We start from the raw sequence: 24,902 nt of genomic DNA on the forward strand, positions 1-24,902 counted from the left end.
AACATCTGTGCTAAATTTGTGGGCTTGTATCTGCAACACGTGCTGCAGAAGGATAGCCTCGTCAGTACATGCATTTAATATAAATTAACTGTTCCTACACAGTCTATTGTATCATAATTTAACACCGTCATTATTAATCTTCATTCGTAACAGGGCAGAGTTAGCCTTTTTTTGTATATAAACATGGCATCTGTATCCCAAAAGATGGCGTGCACCATGATCAATGGCCGTGAACACAAAGAAGGGACTCTGGTGAGTCTGTTCCCATGACGATTTTGAGAACAACAAATACTTCGTTCAGACGCCATTCGGCGTGCCTAGGAATCAGACGCACGCGATTGAACGCAAGACAGGTACCGAAAGGTAAGAGACTATCAACAAACATAAACAAAGTGACATTTGGAATTTCAACATAGCCGCTTCCAATGTTTGCTATGAGATAAGTTATTATTTAATTAATTGATGGAAAATGGTGATCGTACATAGTGGAAATATGTGTCAAACTACCTATACTAATGAAAACCGCGGCATTTGTAGGAGAATGCAAGCAAGCTTTTTGAATTAAAGTGTTGCTAAAAGATACCTGACAATTACTTAACCTTTAAGTGTGCAAAGTGTCACTATACGACACACGTGTCTTTAAATGCACTTTAGACATTTTGCGGCAATGCTAGAATAGATGGCAGTCTCAGGCAGTATATATGACAAGAATGGCATATCTATGTTTTTAAAGATGCCAACTGAACATATCTAAAGTAAGCCAATGCACTAAATGAATGTATTTATTTTAAAGGGATTGAACCCATTTATTGACAAGCTTCATACTGACAATTTGAACGGGGACATGCAATCATAAGGTAATTAAAGTAGTATAAATGGAACTAAAAGTTGTTCTACACAACAGGCGCATCCAGATTTACATGGATTCATTGCCATTTTTCATTTTATTTCTCTTTTTGTTTCTCTTTGTCTCCCATTGTCATTCAAATTGTTATTTTCTCTATAACCTATAAATCCTCCCCTTCACCAACCCCTGATTTTCTGTATGTGACTTTTAATAACAATGGTCCACACTTTTTTCATTTATGAATGTGACTTTAACATTCTGTGCTTACCTTTTCCGTGCTTTGCTTCGTGATACATTCATGTTGACCAATACATTCAATAATGTTTCTGTTTTGTCTAAATTTTATTTGGCTCTATGTTTATTTCATTTTTTTGTGAATAAGTTTTATTTGTATTGGAAAAAAAAACCTGATTTGAAAAAGGCTGGTAGTATAGCCGAAACATGTGTTATTAACAAGGGCAACTACAAAAAATAGAAACAAACTTTTGCTTTTGAAATCTAAAACTTGGCGCTGTCTTCAATCTGAGTATTTGTGTAGCAGCTACTTCTGGAGTGGTTTTAATTGGCTTTTTCTAACCACAACTCAGTGAGACGCGACATACAGGTCATTTTGGTTTAAGCTCAACCGAGGTATTTTCACCAAACTATACCTGTCGCCTTGACAGACCGGACCTACAAAGCCAAAACTATTTCAACTGGATATGTCTAACGGCTGCTATGATTCCGCAGCCGCAATGTAAGAGGCAAGTGTTCCTGCACGTTCGGAAGGACCTCATACACATGTGATTCCAGGCCTCAGTATTGACCTTCATTTCTGGGCGGCAATGTCTTGTATTTGGAGGACAGGAAAAAAGGATAATCCCAGAATTTGGCGAAGGCTTTAATGACTTGTGGGTTATGAAGCTGGAGTCTGGGGATTGCCCGTTGTTCTATTCAGGGCTTACATAGTTCTAGTGCTTCCTTCTTGGGGTGGGGTTTTGGTCTGGCAGAGAGGGCTTCTAGTATGGGTGATGCCCCGATAGGGGTTGTTTAAAGTAGCTGAGCATTTTCCTGCTGGTGGCCTTCCCCTTCTACCCTTCTCTCTCGATCCCCCTTTCCTCTCTGCCAGAATACACTTCCAAGTGGTGGGTCAATGCTTTTTGAGACCAGGTAAGGGAGAAACCAAATTTGCATGGGTTTATGTCAAAGGGAAAGACAGCATGGTGTGATGCGATGTTGTGATTCATGGAGTGATGAACAAAGTCTCCTGTGCTTTGTGCTTAATGAGACTTTACACTAAGTGCTAATAAAAAGCATAACTTTGCTGCAACACAATGCGAATAAAATAAACAATGCAAACACACAAATCATGGAAACACTCCTTGATTCAGCGAGCACACCTGCCGTTGGCATGCCATAGTGGGCCTAGCGGCCATTATCAGCCTCTGGGATCATGTCACATCCCTGACCACAAAGTCAGTGAGGGCCTCCTCGTACTGGGACACCGTTGCCTTAAGTGTCACAGGGAAAAAGACGTCATGAATCCTCATCAGCCAGCGGGGGGCTGAGAGCTGCTACTGTTGCACTGGCGCCAGAGGCGCTGCTAGGGGGGGGGGCTAAGAGGGCTGTAGCCCCGGGTCTTTTGGTTGTAGCCTCGGATAGAAGCTCAGGGGCTACAACCAATACGCTACCTAGCCCTGTGTTCCACCAATCCCGACATTAGTTTAGCCCCTGGTCTTTTGCAGACCTAACAACTCCCCTGACTGGCGCCCTTTGGGAGTGGCATGGCCCAACAAAAGCACAGCAGCAAGAAAGGCCACGAGGTAAGTGCTGCTGGTTGCCAAAGTGCCTTCAGATTCTCTCCATGTCGAATTGCACTCCAATCCTACCTTTTACTGCTGGGCAGTAGCAATATAAGATTTTTAGAAAGGGCCTCTTGTTTTAAAGCATTTTTACTATCATCATAAAGCTATTTCAAGTAAGAAAATCGTAATACTATTCTTACAACCGCTGACTTTGCATCTATTGCAGGGTCTGAGGTGGCGACCCTGCCGTTATGGTTGAGTTCCTCAACCCGTAGGAAGAGCAGTTTTTAGGTGCCTTACAACTTTGGTGCCGTTCGATGAATCGTCACAAAACTTTGCAAAAAAAGCATGCAGCCAGGCTAGAATTTGTTGGGAACATATAATAGTCGGCCACCATATTTCAGCTGTGGGGACTACTGGTGAACCCCAATTTCACCTGCTGAACAAACGGTGGCAGTAACGTCTTTATCACAATTGTGTAATAAACTCTTTTCTGCAGTGTGAGTCCAAGATTCGGGTCAGCCCTCTAAACCCACCTGTTTTGCAAAGGACCCCACCATCTAGCTCTTGCCTGGGCATTTACACTGCTGTCTCTGTGTGACCTTTGGAAGCACCTGAACCGCCAGATCCTATCAAAATACCTTACTCAGGGCCCGATTCTCAGACATGTGTTATTTTCAGAAAATTACGGATAATCTGAATCTGACACACCAGCAGCTTTTGGGCTGAAACAGCTGTAGGGACTGTGGCCACCATGCCAGGGACCACCGTGCCACATGCCATACCATCATGGCAGGCAGAATGTTTATATACGCCATTACTTTCTTTATTGGTTTGTAGTGTTTCTTCTTCCAGGGTTGTTGTCTGATTGGCGGGATTGGTAGTTGGGTAGTTAAGGGTTTGGTAATACCATCAATGTTAAATTGGTGTGGTTGCATAAGGGCATAATTCAATGGATATCTCCAAAGTGTAATGGGATTTGGTAGAAAGCATTTGTGGAATGTGACAAATGTATCTCCGGCATTGGAGTGAGAGGTGGCGGGGGTGTACGGTTGCTCTACCTATCTCTGAATCCTTGCCCATTCCCGGGGTTGCTTGTGTGCCTATTCGGCAGCCATCCTGGTGTTTGGTCTGGCATCAGCTCGCCCACTGATAGGCACTGCCCCCGAAACATCTGCGAGTGGATGGTGCCTTGTATGTTTGTTTGTTTGCAAGGGATTTAAAAAGCGCAAACCGAACTGGAAATGTTATGAAGCTGGCACCAAGAGGACAAACCCAGGGGATGCCATGCGGGGTGAGGGGTTAGTAGAGGTAGTTGGAATGGGCACAGGAGCAGGGGAGGAGGAGAGGTCTCGGAGGGCGAGAAGTAGGGTAGAGCGGAGCAATCAGCAATTGGTGAGATGTTCTTTCAAGAGTAGGGTCTGCAGGTCCTTCCTGAAGTGTGAGGTGGAGGGGTCACGTCCTATCTGCACTGGTCACTTTTCCAGAAACAGGATAAGTAGCAGGAAAAGGCCTGCTTCCTAGTTGTGGGATCCGTACAAAACTTTGAAGAAAAAAAAACAAATGGAAGAAAATGCCAAATACGGCATTGTAAACAAAAAACGAATTCCAAAAATGTCAATTAAGGGCAGTGGGGATTGCAGGGGTGTCCCCCGCCCACCTTGATCTCATTTCGGGGGTTGCCCCCCTCGCTTCCATGAAAAGGAAAGCGGGGGACAAGTGAAGTGAAAAAATAAATGAAAAAAAAGGAAAGGACCCTGCGGCGCCGGTTCCCATCTAAGGCCCTGAATCATGGAATTATTTGCGTGTAAAACGAGGATTTGCGTGCCAATCTGCCCGCAAATCCCCATCCGTCAACCCGGGATTTGCGGGCAGAATGGCACACAAATTCCTGTTTTACACGCAAATAATTCCATGAATTAGGGCCTAAGTGCTTGAAGGGAACCAGCAAAGCAGAGGGATGGCGGAGGCGGCGGCGGCCCACTTCCCTGTGTGCTTCTAGAAGGTAAGTAAGCGGGCTGGTGGGAGCAGTTTGCAAGAAATTCTCTGAAAAACAACTTTCGTTTTTTCTCCCTCAGACATTTCGTATTCGATGTATTCATGGTAAACCCCTAGTTTTCCTCTCTTAGATTTCTCTGGTGGCAAATTGGCCTCCAGAGTTGGTGACTTTTTTGTGTGGTGCATGGAATGAAAGAAATGCTGTGACTGATTTGAGGATCCCTTTAATGAAAATAAACTACTGTGATTTATTGTGTAAATAAAACAATGCCAAGTTGTTTTTCAATGACATCAACGTGTTGTTATTGGAGACGATCTCTGCAACACGTGCCTCCTTGTAACCAGTAAAGCCACCCATGTGCTGCAAACGTGCATTGCGTTGATGACACAATATTAGGGTGGCCATATAAAAAAACGGGACCGGCTATAGACATAGAAGTAGGACTACAGTAAACACAAACAGGTCTGCGATAAAACGGCATTCTTACTTCTATGTCGCTGGCCTGTTGCAGGGGTGTGTTCACAAGAACACTCCTCCCATTGGAAGTGAGTGATCAGGGAGGGGATGCAGGAGGAAATGGGGCGTGAAAAGCCTTCACACGCAGGAAGAGTCGTGCCGGGCCCCCGATTTTGGGTTTTTGGAATCTGCTCCCGGCAAAAACCAGGCCCACAGCCACTCGCCCATCCAATCCTGGTACAGGGTTTATTAAATTAAAAAACTCTCAGGACCCCCGGACGGAGGGCGATTTCCCCAGACTGTCCCCGGAAAACCGGGATGCCTAGTCACCCCACACAAAAGCCACCCAATCCCCAAAATATGATTCACACAGCTGAGAATTCATCTCACGTGTCAAAAACGAAACACAAATAGCCATTTTACCTCATTTACAAAGTATTAGTTGACTTGTTTTTTTAACTGATTTTTCCCATTAAACACTTGGTTTGGACACATCCTCTCTTTAACTGCTCAGCGTTGTGGACTTTATTTTCTCAACACCATTCTGGAATTCGTTCTTCACAACTCTCACGGCCTGTGGCACTTCCATAGCTAGACCGGCCGCTGTTATTGAGCACCCTTGCCCCAGACTGCCAAGAATGCGTCCATGAAGTGTTTTTTGCATGCACTACGGGCCTGCCAGATAACATTTTCATAAAAATGCGTGTGGCTGTCTGAATTTCTGAGCTATGAGTATCTGTGGGTAATGGAGGAGAGCGAGGTGTGGGAGTTAGACTGGATGGAAAGGGTCCAGTGGTGGCCGGGAGTGCAAGAGTAAGCGCAGTCTCACACAGTGTGTTAGTAAAGAATCTTGGAATCTTGGGACCCTAAAACTGCTCTTGCTCTGGACCCTTATGCTGCAAAACGACCACTTGGGTTGGTGGGTTTCGACCCAACCTTTTACGACTGCCAGGAATACTAGTCAAGTTCTTCAACTCTTTCCTTTGGCCCTTTGGCTCTTTGCCTTTAGTTTCCCGGCACATCTGTATTCTGCACCAGATGGCAGGACATCACTTAGCCACATACTGTGCATAGTTTAGTTTAGTTTCGTTTTTTATTTACAGAGCGCACCAAACCCGAAGGTATCTGGGCGCTATAGCTTAGTGAAAGTACAGAGAAAATACATGAAATACGAGGCAGTAGCGTTGTGTTACAGCGCAGGCTACATACCGTACATTGCTTAAGTTTTATAAATACATAGTTGAAGATACTTAGTGACAAGTAGCGCCAGGTGTGTTTGTTAACAATGGACCTGGATTTTACATTTTTCCTGAATGTCTCGAATGAAGGTTCGGCACGAAGTGAGACCGGTAGTGAGCTTGGCTGCAAGCCCTGGGAAGCTAGAACCACCAGATGTTTGTAGTTTGTATCTGGGGATATTTAGGCAGTGTGTGTACTGGGTCTAATGGACCTGATTGAGTGGCTTTTGGTGAATTTATGAACAAGATATTTAGGGGCAAAGTTTGACAGGCATTTATGCATGATTGCTAGAGTTTTGAAGTTTATTCTGTCTTGCACGGGGAGCCAGTTGGCATTTCGTCTTGCATCAGAGATATGATTGGCTCTGGGGATGGTGAGCGCAGTCCTAAGGGCATTGTTTTGGAGAACTTGTCATTACATTTGTTGGTGCCAAGGTACTGAGCATTACAATAGTCCAGTTTTGACAGGGTACGTGCTCTAGCTAGGGATATGCAACTGTTATTGGAGAAGAAAGGCTTGCAGGCATTAATCAGTTTGGTAGTATATGCAGTGGTGGAGGCTGTGGCATTTACCTGTTTGGGGAAGGAGAGGGTGGAATCCAGGTAGATGTCTAAAGTTTTCACTTCATGAGAAACTTTGATGTTATTACCATCAATGTTAAAGGTAGTGTATTGGCTGTTTAGCTTATTGAGATGAGCTTGTGAGCCAATGACCAATAGCTCGGTCTTGTTGTTGTTTAGGCAGAGGACATGGGTGGGCATCCATGCCTGAATTTTTAGGAAGATTTCTTCAGCAGTTTAGCGTCTTTATCATAGGAACCTGACAGTGTGATGAGGATTTAAGTGTCATCCGCATTGTTCGTGTAGATGACACCCCAATCATCCAGGTGGTCGAATAGGAGCTTCATGAAAATATTGTAAAGTGTCGGGGACATGCTGGACCCTTGTGGGACTCCACAGGAGTTTGGGTCTGGGTCAGCACAGGCTGAGGATGCGAAAACCCCCATAGTCCTGTCTTCTAGGAAGGACTGAATCCAGGCAGCAGCTTTCGTTGAGAAGATGGCTGAAGAGGTCAGGTGTTTAGTAAGGATTTTGTGGTCGACCAGATGAAAGGCCGCTGATAGGTCAAGAAGTAGGAGTAGGGCCAGGTTTCCCCTATCTTTTGATTCATCCATCTGTATTTTTAGATCAATCAGGGCTCTTTCTGTACCATGTTTAGGTATGAACCCTGATTGTCGTAGGCCTAGAAGGTTGTTGGTTTCTAGGTGGGTCTGGATTTGCAGGTATGCTGCTCTGTCCAGAATTTTCAGGAGAAATGTCACTGTTGTTATGGGCCTGAAATTAGTTGGAACATTTTGGTCCAGATTAGGTTTTTTGAGGAGGGGCATGACACATGAATCTTTAAGATTTTTGGGAACTGAACAGGTTGCAAAAGAGGAGTTAATGAAGGAGGCAATAAAAGGAGCAAATTCCTTGGCCCCTTCCTTTATGACGGAGGCTGGACAGGTGTCGCCTTGACATCTCGTAGGCTTTAGGCTAGCTATGATGAATTCTACGTCCTTGATGGAGACAGGTGAGAATTCTCCAGTTGGTTTCCGAGTTTCTTTTGGATCTGCGTAACTCTTTCAATTCCGGAGTGAACCACTTATTGAGGTGAGCTATAGGTTTAACTTTGCATGATTTTAATGGGGCAAATGTGTACATGGCATGAAGCAAGGTGTGATTGTAGAGTTCAACCAGAGAGAATGGATCAATGTTGTTGAGCTCAGCTTGGTTTGTGATAGGCTGGATTAGTATTAGTAGGTTTTCTAATGTGGCGTTGCGCATATTTCTAGTAAGCGCAGGAGGTGCTAGTGGAGCACAGGGGCCTGGTCGTGGTCAATCCTGGATGATGAAGGTAATGACATGGTGGTCAGACCAGGCATAGATGCCGAGAATCGTGCTATCGCAGTTTAGGTCAGCTATCCAATCCAAGATTCTTTCTTTAATATGTGTTGGGCTGGAAATGTGGTGTGTGAAAGCCTGTTCCAATAGATTGTTGGCTAAGGCAGTAGCATTGTCATCATTGATGTCGCTGGATCCTAAGTTTAGTTCTCCAAAAAGCATAATTTGCGAGCCTGATTTGGTGTTCAAGGTAAAGAGATGCATGATGTCTTCCTCAAAAGAGGAAAGTGGGCCGCAGGATCTGTACATCAAATGTATGGATAAGGTGCGCTCTGCAGAAAGTGGCAGTTTGACTGAGAGGAGTTCTCAAGCATAGGATGGATGTGGGAGAAAGTTACAGTAAAAAAAAGTATCATCATGATTTTCATGGTACCTGACCCATTCAGGGCGCGAGAATCGGCAAGCGGGAATTCCGAAATGGGTTACCCATGCTGGGTGTCCATAGTTTGGAGGGAAATCGTTCACAGGTTCCGCCGGATGATTCAGCCGGTCCGCCGGACCAGTGGAATAACTTTGCTGAAAATGTTGAGGGGACATGACATTTAATTGAAAGGGTCACCTACCAAATGAGTGGGACAAAATGGTGCACCACAAACGGTGGAGGGGACAAACACCCTGCCCCCCTTAAAACTATGCCAAAGCACAGGACTCAATATCTTGGTCCCCACTGACCGGCTTGATTTTTGGGTCCTGTGCCAGCTTTTTTGTGGCAGAAAAAAGCAAGCAGCGTCCAAGGAAAAAATAGCGCAATGACAAACACGAAAGGCGCCACCACACCCTATGGTGAAAATCACAGTAGCACAGTGTTGTGCACCACAAGAATCGGGGTGAAACAGTTTGACAGCATTGATGCGCAAACAGGCGGGCTGTTTCACAGTCTTTCAAGAATCCCTATAACAATGAGGCCGTTAGTTGAGTGTGGCTGGGCAGTACCATCCCTCCACATTCTGTGGACAGGATGCCCCTGGGGGGGCACAAAACGTCACTTTCCAGGCAAGCCTCCACACTCTTAGGTGGTGGTTGGTGCAGTATAAACAACTCTTAACATTATATAACATATAATAAGGAATGAAGTCCAGAAAGGCCCACCGGGCTGCCCAATTAAAATGATTTCTCATGTTTGTAAGCCCCTGACACCCTACCTCAAAGTGTGCAGCGCATGCATGTCGTTCCATGCGTCAGGTGTGGAATCGGAGAGCTCCGTTTTTAGTTGTCCTGATGTGTATCGCACCAATCCTCCAAATGGAGCACCAAAGTGCTTACAAAAACACCTCGAGGTACTCTTTTTGCTACTAAGCACTGTGCAAAAACGCCTGTCACTGTGCTTGCTAGTCTAGATTTTTTTAAATCGCAAAAGTTTGAGTTTTAATGCCCTTTATTTAATTAACTGAAAATATTACACCGACGGGGATTTAGCCATGAGCTTTCGGAGTCACATCGATCTACTTCAGCGGATGATAACAAGCAAAAACGAGAAGAAAGAAATGGGTATTGGACATCCATTATTCCTAAATTAAGAAGACTTCAGATGAAGCTCCAGTTCCCTCAGTCAAATTGCCACTCCAATTATGCTCTAAAGGCCCAATTCATGGCATTATTTGTGTGTAAAATAGGGAACTTGCACGCCAAACTGTGTGCGTAATCCTGTTCATCGGTCCATGGATTACAATGCCTGGAATTTTCCTTGGACTTGTGTGGATTTCGCGGTGCCCGGCCCACCCCTGCAAGCAGCCGAGTGCCTTGTGTTAGACACCAGGCAGAGCATGGGTGTGGCTTGCCCAGAGGGCGGGGAAAGGCGGTGGAACACCGAAAATGGGGAGGAACATGCGAAAAAGTGGCCGTTACGAGGGACGGTCTACAGGCAGTCCATCGCACGACCACTGTTGCATGGAACCATACTTATTCAGGGATCTGAACGTGCAACCTCCCGGCAGGCAAATGGCCAGGCAAAGCCCTCATACACTCCGCCATCTGTAGGAAGGCATACAGACACTTGCGCAAAGGAATCACCGTGCAGACGTAAGATTGGGTGTCGAATTTAAGGGTGCATGAACACAGCTGGGGGGTTCCTATCTAATTTAGGGGTTCTCGTATGCAGTGCAGCGGGGTGCAGGAATGGTTTACTGGGTTCGGCAGCGTTTTACCCGAGTTACGATAAATTGTACGCATGTTGTCAGGATGCTGGTAACAGTTATGGGCGACCCAGCGCACTGTTCTGAGGGTGCATGTATTTGTGCCCAGAGAGCATGCAAAGGTTGCTGTTTCTGTCTGTTTTTGATTTGCGTAGGGGTGTGTTGGGGGCGTTCTGGCCACGACTTGCATATACGGTTACTTTGCATGAACAATTCCATGAATACCTGGACGGCACAGAAAAAAGTCTGCGCGTAGGCTCGCACAGTGACATTCTCGGCGCATGGGCGTTGTGGAATTTCTGCGCACTTTTCCATGAATTGGCCCGAAATGTTGCATGCTCAAAGGTCTGCATTCTGGCAAAACATTTAAGCCTTAAATTGGTGAAGTGCCATTGGCTGAACATCATAGATTTGGGAATGGAAATATCTGGAGTGAGGTGGAAGAAATCCACTTGTATAATAACTCTGTGATCACATTGTAATTTACGAGGAAAGCCTAATTTGGGGTTTGCCACCCAATAATTGTCTTGAATATTAAGTAATACATTCAAAACACTTGAGCATGGAAACCAGTAGACGGTTTACTTACCAACTACTAGCCTTTGTGGCGAGCAACAAAATCGTTCTCAAATAATCAATCGTGGTATATAACATCGGGGGAATACATCAGCATGAACAGACATCAAAGAAGAATTGCCTCACCTCAGTGCTGGCCGAGTAACTGAATGTAATGCTACTGACTTGTCAGCTGCGTGTGACACATTGCGACGGATGTCCCTCTGGAAGACCTTTGAAAAATAGCTTAGGGTGACCGGAACAAGCCTGAAAATAATCCAGTCCTTCCCGCCTGATTTCAGACAACAGGTGCGTATTAGCAATCCCATCTCACCAGTACAGCTCACCTGTATTTATTTATATATTTATTTATTTGGCGTTTTGTGTGTGATGCACTGCAGCCAACAATCGCTTCAGAGTGAGAATGAAACAAGTTCATATGGGACAGTCACAGCTACATCCTTTGGGTGCATTTTAGATCCATTTGAAGGTGAAAGAGATAGAGGATAGGAGAAATGAAAAGAAGGAGGCGTGGAGGAGGCGGGGTAGGTGGGCTGGATGTTCCCAGTAGTAGTGCTGTGAGGGAGCGTGCTTGGTATCTGCTCAGTCTCCTTTACCCCAGCAGCTTGCTTCACATCTTGATGCTGCACCCCACAAAGGTTACCTAATCCGGTCCGTGCCGAACAACACATACTCTGGCACGGTGGATCGCAGAGTGCCGCACTCCCAGCACGTGGGGCAGCTGGGTGTGGCACTGCAGGGCTGACCATATCTACCGAAAAAGATCCTTTGCATGCAGTGGCAAATGCATGGTCCCATGTGATGTCTATACCCTTGGATGTTGCTTGGTGTGGAAAAGATCCGGGGCTACGCTAATGTCGGGGCTGTCAGGACTCGGGGCTAGCTAGCCTTTTGGTTGTAGCCCCTCAGCTTCTAGCCAGTGCTACAACCAAAAAAAAAACCCAGGGCTATAGCCCCCTTGGCCCCCCCAGCAACATCCCTGCCCATATCTGCTTGCATGTTCTGAATAGGATAGTGTACCGTTTAAACATGTTTGTTTACCAAATGTACATTTAGTTTAGCATGTAATGCTAACCAGATTTGCATGTAGTGTTCATGTAATTTTGGTCAAATGTTCAAGCAGTGGGCATGTAATGTGCATGTATAGTATTGCAGAACCCTCAACTGCGGTCAGTGGATATAGGGATAGTCACGTTAAAATATGTTGCTCACTCCACCTCTTGGTGCAGTGTCCCAGTTTCAGTGGACTGAGTCTCATGCCACATTCGATCCATGCCAGTAACCATATATTTATTGACGTATCAAATCACACAGCACCCTGCAACAAACACATACAAATGCTAATAACATTACAGCCATCTCCATCAAAAAAGTGTCATTCGCATGCACCAGTAAATGTATGGCATGTATGGTGTGTCCTTCTGCATAGGTCTGCACTGCTTCCCACAAATGTTCGGGCTAGAGTATGTTGCACTTCCAGACAACCGGAAGTGATTCAATGCCAGGAAAATGGTACTTAGATGCCATGCGAATATCACATACAATAACATTTACATGTGACTAGTGGCTAGGGGGACGGGGGGCGGGGGGGGTCTGGTGCTATTCATGACATTGTCCGTTGGGCACTGATGATGCACAGATCACCCCTGATTGGACGGTGTCCTGACCATTGCAACAGAACCACGGACGATGTAAGAACCACACACTTCTGGATGAAGGAAAACCTACCTGAAACTCAATCCAAAAGTTTCGAGAGGACTGAGCAGTATCCTAGGCAACCAGACACTGCCCAAACAAGAGTACAACGGACTGTAGCACCCGGCTCTAACAGAGCTCCACTCAGGCACAAGCCCGCATTATCGGCTTGAACTGAATCCACAATGCCCGCCAGGCCAGAAGTTCAGACCAGACAACACCACACTCATCAAACAAGCCAAAGTCAGAAGACCGCAGCAAAGAGACAAAGCCATCAAAGCGCATGGCCTCTGTCGGTGGGACACTGGAGACCCCAAATGAAGTACCCGTTCTAGTCTCCCGTCAAGTTGGCCCTGAAAAGTGACCTCTTCGTGTAGGCCTGCAAGAACCTGCAAGAAAGACTAACACTCCAGAAAGGGGGATCGGTGTCTCCCCTCCACAGGCCACCAAGAAAGCCGACTTTCAAGAACTAACCTGGCACCACTGCGAATCCTATCTTTGATCCCCGTACCCCAGCACTGCCCAATTTATCACAGGAACCTTGCATTATAGCGCTGAGAAGTGGACAGAAGGGAAAATGCTCACATGATGCTAAACGCATGCTTGTGTACATTGCGACCTCTCTTAGATGTGTCTCGCGGTGGTATCTATAGCTTTGTGAGTGTCGAAAACAAGCCAAAGCACCCCAGAGACTTGTTATAAAAAACATACTTTATTCCCATGAAGACATTTACCACATCACTAATCCAATGCTTGGTCGGGCTTTACAATCTCCATTCCTTGTCTGCGATCTGGGATATAAAAAAATATTTTCAATTAAATGACTCTCCCAGACGACTCCTGGTGTAATCTGGTCTTTCGTGGACATGCGTCTGTTTTAAGGGTTTCTATATATAAAAAAAGGGGGTCTGATAGAAAATTGGCACTCGGTCGGAAATTGCTTTTTTGTGCTCAGAACTTTTCTGCCCCCTCCCCCCTCCCCCGCATTCCTGGATTTTCGAGCAGCGTGTCTTTCCTTGGGTCCCTGCACTGTCTCAAATTGATTACAGTTTCACGGGGGCACGCGGTGGTGCTGGGGTCTTTGCAATCATTGCCCGAAGCCCCTTTGTAATCCTGCCCCCTCCCCCGTTCTGATTAGCCCCCCCTGCGCTGATTAGCCCCTCTGCAGCTCTGAGCTGCCTCCCGGGGTGAGGAGAAGCAAAATAGGTGCCACTCGGCAGGTCCTCGAGGGGGGGGGGGGGGGCGAGGGCTTGAAGGCATCCATTATCCCTGAGCTGTCAGTGAACCCCTTTAATTATGACGGCTCCTTTCTGCGGCGCTTTTACGCCTCATTTGCACTAAAAAGTGACCCCTGGGACAGAGCATCTCTGCACATTAAAAGCGGGGCCGCTTTCTAAGTGTACTTTGTCCCTTTCCGTCGGTGGTGCGGCAAGGGTTAAGCTATAACCACTCGGGGTATGCCACTTAATATCAGAGCAGGTACCCTGGCGAGCATGGCATATAACATCATATACTGAAATGAGCATCCAATACGTGAGCAGCTACTCAGGCGAGCATGGCATAGAATAGCCTATACTCAATACGTGAGCAGCTACCCATGAGAGCCTATACGCAATACCTGAGCAGCTACCCAGGCGAGCATGGCATATAATAGCCTATACTCAATACCTGAGCAGCTACCCAGGCGAGCATGGCATAACATAGTCTATACGCAATACGTGAGCAGCTACCCAGGCGAGCATGGCATAACATAGTCTATACGCAATACGTGAGCAGCTACCCAGGCGAGCATGGCATAGAATAGCCTACACTCAATACGTGAGCAGCTACCCATGAGAGCCTATACTCAATACCTGAGCAGCTACCCAGGCGAGCATGGCATATAATAGCCTATACGCAATACCTGAGCAGCTACCCAGGCGAGCATGGCATATAATAGCCTATACTCAATACCTGAGCAGCTACCCAGGCGAGCATGGCATAACATAGTCTATACGCAATACGTGAGCAGCTACCCAGGCGAGCATGGCATAACATAGTCTATACGCAATACCTGAGCAGCTACCCAGGCGAGCATGGCATAGAATAGCCTATACTCAATACGTGAGCAGCTACCCATGAGAGCCTATACTCAATACCTGAGCAGCTACCCAGGCGAGCATGGCATATAATAGCCTATACGCAATACCTGAGCAGCTACCCAGGCGAGCATGGCATAAAATAGCCTATACGCAATACCTGAGCAGCTACCCAGGCGAGCATGGCATAAAATAGCCTATACGCAATACCTGAGCAGCTACCCAGGCGAGCATGGCATAACATAGTCTATACGCAATACGTGAGCAGCTACCCAGGCGAGCATGGCATAGAATAGCCTATACTCAATACGTGAGCAGCTACCCATGAGAGCCTATACTCAATACCTGAGCAGCTACCCAGGCGAGCATGGCATATAATAGCCTATACGCAATACCTGAGCAGCTACCCAGGCGAGCATGGCATATAATAGCCTATACGCAATACCTGAGCAGCTACCCAGGCGAGCATGGCATATAATAACCTATACGCAATACCTGAGCAGCTACCCAGGCGAGCATGGCATAACATAGTCTATACGCAATACCTGAGCAGCTACCAAGGCGAGCATGGCATATAATAGCGTATACGCAATACCTGAGCAGCTACCCAGGCGAGCATGGCATATAATAGCCTATACTCAATACCTGAGCAGCTACCCAGGCGAGCATGGCATAACATAGCCTATACGCAATACCTGAGCAGCTACCCAGGCGAGCATGGCATATAATAGCCTATACTCAATACCTGAGCAGCTACCCATGCGAGCATGGCATAACATAGTCTATACGCAATACCTGAGCAGCTACCCAGGCGAGCATGGCATATAATAGCGTATACGCAATACCTGAGCAGCTACCCAGGCGAGCATGGCATATAATAGCCTATACGCAATACCTGAGCAGCTACCCAGGTGGGCATGGCATATAATAGCGTATACGCAATACCTGAGCAGCTACCCAGGTGGGCATGGCATATAATAGCGTATACGCAATACCTGAGCAGCTACCCAGGTGGGCATGGCATATAAGAGCATACACTGAAATGAGCATCCAATACCTGAGCAGTTACCAGGCGAGCATGGCATAGAAACGCCAATACTCAATACCTGAGCAGCTACCCAGGCGAGCATGGCATAACATAGCCTATGCTCAATATCTGAGCAGCTATGCAGGTGGGCATGGCATAGAATAGCCTATACTCAATACCTGAGCAGTTACCCAGATGAGCATGGCATTTAAAGGCATATACTGAAATGAGCATCCAATATCTGAGAGGTTACTCAGTTTAGCATGGCATATAAAGGCATATACTGAAATAAGCATGCAATGCCTGAGCCGTTACCAAGATGAGCATGGCATGTATGAGCATGTGCAGAAATGAGTACCCCACACATGAACACTTACCCATATATAACACATATGGCATATGTAACGGCGGTCTGCAACCTTTGGCCACACAGATGTTTTCTACTACAATTCCCATCAGATGTAGGCAGCATAGTCAATGGGAAGTGATAATGGGATTCATAGTCCAAAATATCTGGAGATCCCCAGGTTGCCGACCGCGGGCTTAGAAGAACAGATTCTGGTTAGCGCATGAAATGTAAGCACACGCACCCGTATGAGCATGACATATCAGAGCAAGGATACAGATCGCCATTAGATATGAGAGCTGGTACACAGGATATCAGCAAACACTCAGCTGAGCAGGTATTTCCGCATGGGTACTATCAGAAGCATACAATAATGTCAGGTGTTATGCCGCGCTAATTTCCACCGCAGCAGTCTTGTGACACTGGTACCTTGCCCGAGGAATTAGCCCATTGAGCCCCGACCCGGGGAACCCAGACCATTCCATGTGGAGGAGTCAAGCATAGGAGAGAATCCACAGCACTAGTGCATTAGGAAGATATCGGGGAGCTGAGTTATAGGGGGTGTGATTGTATACGTAGGGGTGCCCGAGCAATGGTAGGCAGCAGATCAGGGTGACGTAGAAGGAGGGAAAATAAGACACCACGTGGTGACCCCCATTTTCCAGTGATGGCGGTTTCTAGTACCTTGGAAGAAAGTTCTGGAAGTAACGGAAGCCCGGAAGCAAGAGTGCGCTAAATGTAAGTACTGGCAACTAAACAAGCATTGGATATGTGAACTCGCGTGAGCATGAAATATAGGAGTGGGAACTGACATGGACATGACATTGAAGAACGTGTACCAATTTGCGCATGAACTATAAGAACTATAAGCACATACTCATATGTGCACTCAGTATCTGAGCGGGTGCCAGAGTATGTCTCTACATTGTTAATTCGTATTTTCAGAGCCAATGAACTGCTACTCTACATTAAGAAAACATGTGCCATTAATGTACTGCTTTCGGGTTTCATCCTTGGTATGAGCACCTCCGTTGGGTAAAAACATCCATGGGGAAAGTCGGAATAGATTCAAGCCTTTGTCTCTGGTTCCCATTTCATGTCCTTGAGCCAAAAGCTAACGCAGTTGAATCAATAAGAAGGTACCGTGTGTACCTCTGACTCACCCTTGTCTTACTCCTGGAGAGAGCTAGTCGATTGGCATAAACGTTACAGTGAGTAAGTGTTAAGATGGATTTCTGAACTCTGACCTGGTGGGCAGAGGTTCAGCAGGCCAGCCTAGTTTCTTGGAACAGGGTAACTTTCTGGACAAGCCAGACCAATCAAGGTAGCATTGGCGGCAATCAAGACTGGTTCTCAGGAGGGGTGAGGGTGACTGAAAGACCTCAATGAGCACAAACAGTAAAGGACACTACAAATCACTCCCAGTCCCACTCTCACTCCCAGAGTGGCTATTTGGTTTGCAATGAAGTTACTACGTGTGCCTTTGACTTACCCATGACTTAATCCTGGAGTGAGATATTCGATTGGCATAATGTCATGGGTGGATTTAGGCGTGGGTCTTTGTGGCACCGTTGGCGTCATTTCTCAGGAATACATGTGTCTACCCCCAAGATGGCGTCTGCTCCGCAGCGTTGCATTATAGTTTATCGGGATGGATTGAAAGACGGGGCTCCTCCCCTTCACCTGGATCCAATACTTCTGGTCTCAGATTCAGCACAACAATGGGTTGCTACTGTTTTCAGCGGCCACGCTTTGTGAGTTTTCGCTTATCCGTGTTTTCATGGTCAGCGTTTTATTAACTCCTTTTCCACCTCTCTGTTATTCATTCTGTCTCCTTGTCTCCTCCCAGTGAACCTCCGCTCCAGGCATACTACCCGGTTGCTCCTCCGACAATCCTTGCAATCAGGCTTTCTGACAACCTAGGTGTCTATTATAAACTTCCCTGCTCAACCCAGGATTCTCCTTCTCTCACTATAACATTGCTTCATTTCCTTTCAGTCTGTGAAGATGGTCTAAATTTCTCTGGACCACATCACCCAGCCTTCTCTGCGGTATCTTTGTGGATCACCCTCCGTGTCACTACTTTCCTCGCTGCCTCTCGGCCCTGGTAGGTTGCCAATTCAAACCCAGTTTCCATTCCTACTTCACTTGCCCCTCTCCGCTCTCATTCTTTCTGCTGTTTCTTCGAAGGGTGTCTCCCTTCATTGGCACTCGAAACCCCGCCTCCTTTCAACCCAAACAGATCTCCAAAGGCTCCTTGCTAAGGTAACACAATCACATCCAACAGGAACAAAAGACTGTGCTCTCTTACCTTGCTAGCCTTTTCACTCTGTCTTGCAGCCTCCCCGGGGTGTAGGATTCTCAGGCAAAACTCAGCACATTTTGTTCCCGTTGTATCCAATCTACGTTCTCTAACTATGGAGGCAGTCCCGACGAATCCATCAGCGCACACTAGCATCACAGGGCTTTCTCCCCCACGAGGGTTTCCCTGGCGTTTTCACTTTGTACCTATTTTCCAGGCGCAGAGAGAGGGTGTCAGGTGAGCTACTCTATTCTTCAAGCAGAATCCGAAGACAAGGTTAGTGACTCTTCATTCCTATTGCTTGCATGCTGAACATTGGGGTGATCTTATCAGAACGTTTAAGTGCACTTGAGTTCAACCCGATCAGTAACAGATAGCAACGCTTGTATTAGCGTGGTCACCCAGTGCCAGCCTACAGATAATAGGGTGTCAGGGTCAGACATGGAACAACAGGTCCAACAATTGGTTGCTGCCATGCAGGCACTGTCTGCCGAGGTGCAACAGCTCAAACAAGAGAATGTGGCATTACGATACTAGGTGGGTCGCTCTGAACAAAGCTCAGAGGTACCTCCGGGGCCTCTGCCCTTGAGTAGCTTTGACGGGAACCCCCATTTAGTGAAAGAGTTTCTGGAGTCTTGTACGGTCCAGTTCGCCTTTAAGGCAGCCTTCTTCCCAACAGACAGTGACAAGGTGGGTCACATGATTTCCCAGATGACTGGCACAGCATTGTCTTGGGCAACCCCTTTAGTCACAAGCAACAATCCTATTCTGGATTCCTATCCAGCCTTTTGTAACAGTGTGAAGATCATGTTTGGCAGACAGGAAGTAAGCATCACTTCACAAGAGCGCCTATTGGATATCAAACAAGGGAACCAAGACATTTTATCTTACATAACCAAATTAAAGCAGATGGCAGCCGACACCACCTGGGCTGATGATGTCCTAATAACCATCTTCAGGCGGGCTCTTTCAGTTGAAGGACGAGGTGTCCCAGGTCTCACGCCCTCATAGTATGACAGAATGTATATGTAACGCTCACCTGGTTCCCTCGGAGGCGCTGGTCTTGACTGGGCGGTGAAAACGTCTTCAACGTTAGGCGTAGGATTCGTTTGGCTCCCGGACTTGACCCCTTCCTCACCGAAAGCTTGACCTGCAGAGTGAGTTGTCTGCAAGTGGAAAATCAAGGTATTAGTGGCTGGAAGGTTGGGAGCAGTTCTTAGCCCCTCTCTCCCTCTCTTCCCGTGGTACTCGGGTGATTGTTGTGCTCACCTTAAGTAAGTGAATGCTGAGCCCTCCATCCTGCGTCTTGTGCAGGGGCGCTGGATCCAGTTACTTCACTGGATGTGAGTTCCGCCTCTTGATTGCAGAGGGTAGTTGAGAGCGAAGCCGCCGTTTGCTGCACGAGCGTGACTTGTAAGTATTAAAGTTCTCTTTAGATTGCTCTCTTCAAATGTCTTTTTCCCTAATGTCTATGTCTTTTACTTTTCAGATGCTGTCAATGCCAAAGAAGATGCTCTCCCCGATTCGTGGCAGAGAGCGTAACAAGAAGATGATGAATTCGAAGGCACGTAAGTAGGAAGGCTGCTTTGGGGCCGTAGAATGCACCTTAATGTCCCCTTTTGTCTCTACAGGTGCTGGAATGCAGTGCGAGCAAGGTTGGAGCAAGCGCAACACAGGTAAGCAGTATTGTAACCAAGTGTTACTAACCAATGTTCTTTGTCTTTGCAGGCCCGATGCCGGACGAGAAATGCAGAAAAAATGTCTTGGATGCTGCCGATGGATCGGGTGAGTTGAAGCGCTAACTTTGCCTTTGTCTAACCTGTGCCTTTTGTTTTGCAGGAGCCGCTGAAGATTGAAGATTGGTTCCCAGCAGGTAATTTTCGTAATTACAGGATCCGGAGCTGAAGATTCGCTGGAGCTGACACGGTGAGCGTCCTGCTGCAGATGCAGAATAACGCGAAGCATGTGGTACCAATCGGGTGTGGTTTAAATAGCCCATAGGAGTGCTTAGGTGTCTTCTTCCACAGCAGCCTCGCCCAGGTAAAAGAGTTCCTGCTTCCAGAAGGGTTCCAGCAGCAATGATCCAGGGAGTGGTGCCTGCCCCACCCAGAAGGAAAAGTAGTCCCTGCCAGAAGAGAGTAAAGCATCATCTTGCTGGTAAGTAAGCAGCATGGTCTGCTCCAGGTAGGTTCACCCAAGCACCTTTACACTTGATATGAGCCCGGCGCTTCCTGTGCCGGGACGGATCCCTACTATGAGCCTTGCACCACCGGTGCCAGGACAAGGTCCAAAAGGTCCCTATTGGGACTTGCTATTGCTGATAAGACATGTTATGAGCCTGCTTCCAAGGATGTTGGGTAGGTCCTGACTCCTTGAAAGCAGTGGTCATGACAGTATAGCCTTGGTGATGCAACTAGACTTTAGACTCCAGGAAATACATCAAGAGAAGAGGAAGGGTCGGAGCCTTAGACAGCATTCGGAGGGGTTTTCCTCTCCCAGCAAACCAGTTTCTACTGAGGAACCTATGCAATTGGGGACCACTCGTGGCCCTCTGTCAGCAGAGGAACGCTCCAGACGAAAGTCGCTTGGTCTGTGCATGTACTGCGGGGCCACTATACATACCGTCAAGGAATCTCCCATTGTCCCTCCTAGGAAGGCGGGAAACGCCAGTTCCCGGCCGTAAGGGGAACAACGGTTCAGGATCCACACACAGAAATGAGTTCCCTACATAGAGCCCACTCGGGTCCTCAAGTTCCCCCTTTGGTAAACACCATGATAGTCCTCAGTGTTTCTCTCTCTTGGAACAACATACGTTTCGAAAACGTGCCAACTCTGATAGACAGCGGGGCTGCTGGCAATTTTATTGATGATAACTGGGCCAAAAACCATGGCATCCCTCGATCCACCAAAACCATGGCTATTCCTGTGGAAAGTGTGGATGGCAGCCCCCTCACGTCCGGTCCTATTAAAGACCATACCTATTCCCTCATAATGACCATAGCATCTCATCAGGAGACCCCCGAGTTGGACATCATTCGGACGGCCCATTATCCAGTCATCCTAGGTCTGCCCCGGTTAAGAAACCACAATCCTTACATCAATTGGTCGGCTGGTACTCTATTCTTGGGCTCAGAACAGTGCATTTATCGATGTCTAAGACAAGGTATGACTCTACCTGAACGTGACCCAGGCACAAGAACAGATAGTTCTTCTAGTACGGTGCTAAACCAGATTTCAGCACTTCCTATCGAGTACCAACAATACCATTCGTTATTCTCTCAGACAGAGTACTCAGAGCTTCCCCCAATCCGGAGGGATGATTGCGTCATCGATTTGGTACCTGACAGCCCTCTTCCATTCGGGCATATGTACATCCTTTCAGCTAAGGAAAAAGAGGTCCTGAAAGACTACTTGCACACCCATTTAAAGAACGGTCTTATCACTGAATCTACATTGCCTGCGGCTGCCTCTTTGTTCTTCATCCCAAAAAGAACACCTCCGAACTCTGCCCGGGCATTGACTTTAGGGGATTAAACAAAATCACTATCCCGGATAAGTACCCCATGCCTCTTATTCCGATATTTTGGAGGCAGTTTGTGGCGCCAATGTCTACACCAAGCTCGATCTACGTGGTGCTTATCACTTGATCCGCATTAAAGCCGGCGATGAATGAAAAATGGCGTATAGGACTCCTTTCGGCCATTACCAATATAGAGTTATGCCCTTTGGCTTAGCAAACTCCCCAACAATCTTCCAGAAATTTATGGACCATATATTCGCTGACAATTCTCTACACTACCCCATCATTTAGCTAGATAATATCTTGGTCTTTTCTTCCACGTTATAGGACCACGTAGTTCACATGAGAGAAGTCCTAACCCGACTGCAACAGAACCATCTGTTTTGTAAGATAGAGAAATGCGAATTCCACAAGTACACCGTTGCATACTTGGGATATATCCTCTCCAGTCAGGGCATTTCCATGGACCCCACCAAAGTCTTTGCAATTACAGAATTGCCTGCTCCTAAGTGGATCAAGGATTTTCAGAGATTTTTGGGCTTTGCCAATTTTTACAGGCGTTTTATACCCCATTTTTCAACTCTCACCCAACCATTGACAAATCTTCTTAAGAAGGGGGTATCCTTCTTTTGGTCTAAGGCAACGCAAGAATCCTTTGATAATCTAAAGACACTCTTCACTAAAGCCCCCATTTTGGCTATGCCAGATCAACGACTAAGATTTATTGTAGAATCTGATGCATCACATCACGCATTGGGAGCAGTATTCCTTCAAAATGACTTTCGAAACGTGAACGACTGATAGCTTACTTATCAAAAACCCTGTCTCTTGCCGAGATCAATTACACTGCATTAGAAAAGGAACATCTGGCCATCAAATGCGCTTTTGAGGAATGGTGTCATCTTCTCTTGGGGGCCCAGCACCCGATAGAAGTCAGAACTGATCACCAGAACCTCAGCACTCTTCAATATGCTCAACCATGTAACAGCCGACAAGCCCGGTGGGCTCATTTCATTTCTCGCTTTCGTATTGTGTTTATGTTCACCCAGGAAGAATAAACCTGAAGGCTGAAGCCTTGTCCCGAAGAAGCCCTGTGGGAAGATCTCTCTTCAAGACAGAACCCATGTTTCCTAAGGCAGTGTTTGTGTCTGCTGTTCATAACTTTCTGCAAAAGATTGAGTGAGGCCAGATCAAAGGACTTTGATTTCACCCAACTAGAGTTGTTCCCCATGCATGGGCTGACTGGGAGTAAGGGCATTCTGTTCAATGAAGAGAAAGTGTTTATTCCTGATGAAGATCTTCACAAAGGGGTTTTGAGACTTTGCCACAATTCACAAGCAGCCGGTCATCGAGGTTTAGCAAATACACTAGAATTGATCCAGATGCATTTTTGGTGGCCCACCATCAGGCAGGATATCCAGGAATACATTGCATCCTGCACCGTATGTCTCCAGACCAAGTCCTCTAGGAATCCACCATTAGGTGAATTAGTTCAAATGCAACTCCCCACAAGACCTTGGCAAATCATTTTGACAGATTTTATAGTGGATCTCCCCATTTCAGAGAGTTGCACAACCATAATGGTCACAGTGGATTCATTAACTAAGTTGGCACATTTCGTCCCTCTACCATCGGTTCCTTCTGCGGCACTTATGGTGTGAATATTCCTGGACCGTATCTTTTCTCTGCACGGTCTCCCTGAGACAATCATATCGGATTGTGGTTTGCAGTATACCTTGAGGTACTGGAGACATTTGTGCAACATACTGGGGATAGCTCGTGCCCTAAGTTCAGGCTTCCACCCGCAGATGGACGGGCAGACGGAACGCCTCAACCAGACCTTGGAAGGATACCTGCGGTGCTATATTTCCACTGCTCAAGACAACTGGAAGGGTCTGTTACCCTTGGCTGAGTTTGCGTACAATAACGCTGCACATTCAGCCATACGAGCGCAGTCCTTTCTTCTGCACCCATGGCTTTCACCCTTCAGTGTATCCCATGTTGGTTCCTCCAGCATCCCCATTCCCAGACGTAGATGGACTTGTGGATGTTATCCAACGGGGGGGGGTCATCGGACGGCTTGTGAGGTCCTGCAGGAATCCCAGTCCAGAAGTAAGTGACAGACAGACAAGCATCAGACCCTGGCTCCCTTGATTCAGATCAGGGAGTCGGTCTAGTTGGCTAGCATGTACCTCCCCAGGAGACTCGTCCCTTCTAAGCTGTCTCCTAAATTCTTTGGCCCTTTTACCGTTTTGACTAAGATGGGACCCTTTGCATTCAAGCTACATCTTCCGCATTCCTGGATGAGCATCCATCCTACTTTTCATGTGTCACAGCTGAAGCCTGACATTCGGAACCGCTTTCATCGTACTGCCACAGGGTTACCCCTCCGGTACTGACTGACACCGGTCCTGAGTATGAGGTGTCAGGTATTTGTGATTCCCGCTACTGGCGGGGGGTCCTTCAGTACCTCATGGACTGCAAGGGGTATTCGTCAGCAGAGCGGTCTTGGGAGTCAGCTTCGGCTGTTCACGGCCTGTGGCTGGTTCGCTCTTTTTATCAGTGTTGCCCAGATAAGTCGGGGTTCGCCACCCTTCGGAGGGGGCATACTGTCATGGGTGGGTTTAGGGGTTGGTCTTTGTGGCGCTGTTGGCGTAATCTCTCAGGAATACATGTGTCTACCCCCAAGATGGCGTCCGCTGCGTTGCGGTATAGTTCATCGGGATGAAGTGGAAGGCGGGGCTCCTCCCCTTCAACCGGATCCAGTACTTCTGGTCTCAGATCCAGCACAACAATTCGTTGCTACTGTTTTCAGCGGCCGCACTTCGTGTGTTTTCGCTTATCTGTGTTTTCATGGCAGCGTTTTACTAACTCCTTTTCCACCTCTCTGTTATTTATTCTTTCTCCTTGTCTCCTCTTAGTGAACCTCCGCTCTAGGCTTACTACCGGTCACTCCTC

The 24,902-nt window shown here is 47.0% G+C and overlaps 1 long non-coding RNA gene across 2 annotated transcripts in view; it reads left to right on the forward strand.

Moving 5' to 3' along the window:
* Window positions 1-281: 281 nt before the first annotated feature.
* Window positions 282-24,902, forward strand: part of LOC138580550 (uncharacterized) — a 289,036-nt gene continuing 264,415 nt past the window's right edge. For both annotated transcript variants that reach the window (XR_011304289.1, XR_011304288.1), the window contains exons 1-2: window positions 282-363; window positions 794-857. This is a non-coding gene — a long non-coding RNA (uncharacterized lncRNA). The remainder of the gene's footprint in view (window positions 364-793; window positions 858-24,902) is intronic.

This window comes from Ambystoma mexicanum, chromosome 3p (assembly GCF_040938575.1).
Source record: "Ambystoma mexicanum isolate Mex_15411 chromosome 3p, UKY_AmexF1_1, whole genome shotgun sequence".
NCBI classification, from domain to species: Eukaryota; Metazoa; Chordata; class Amphibia; order Caudata; family Ambystomatidae; genus Ambystoma; species Ambystoma mexicanum.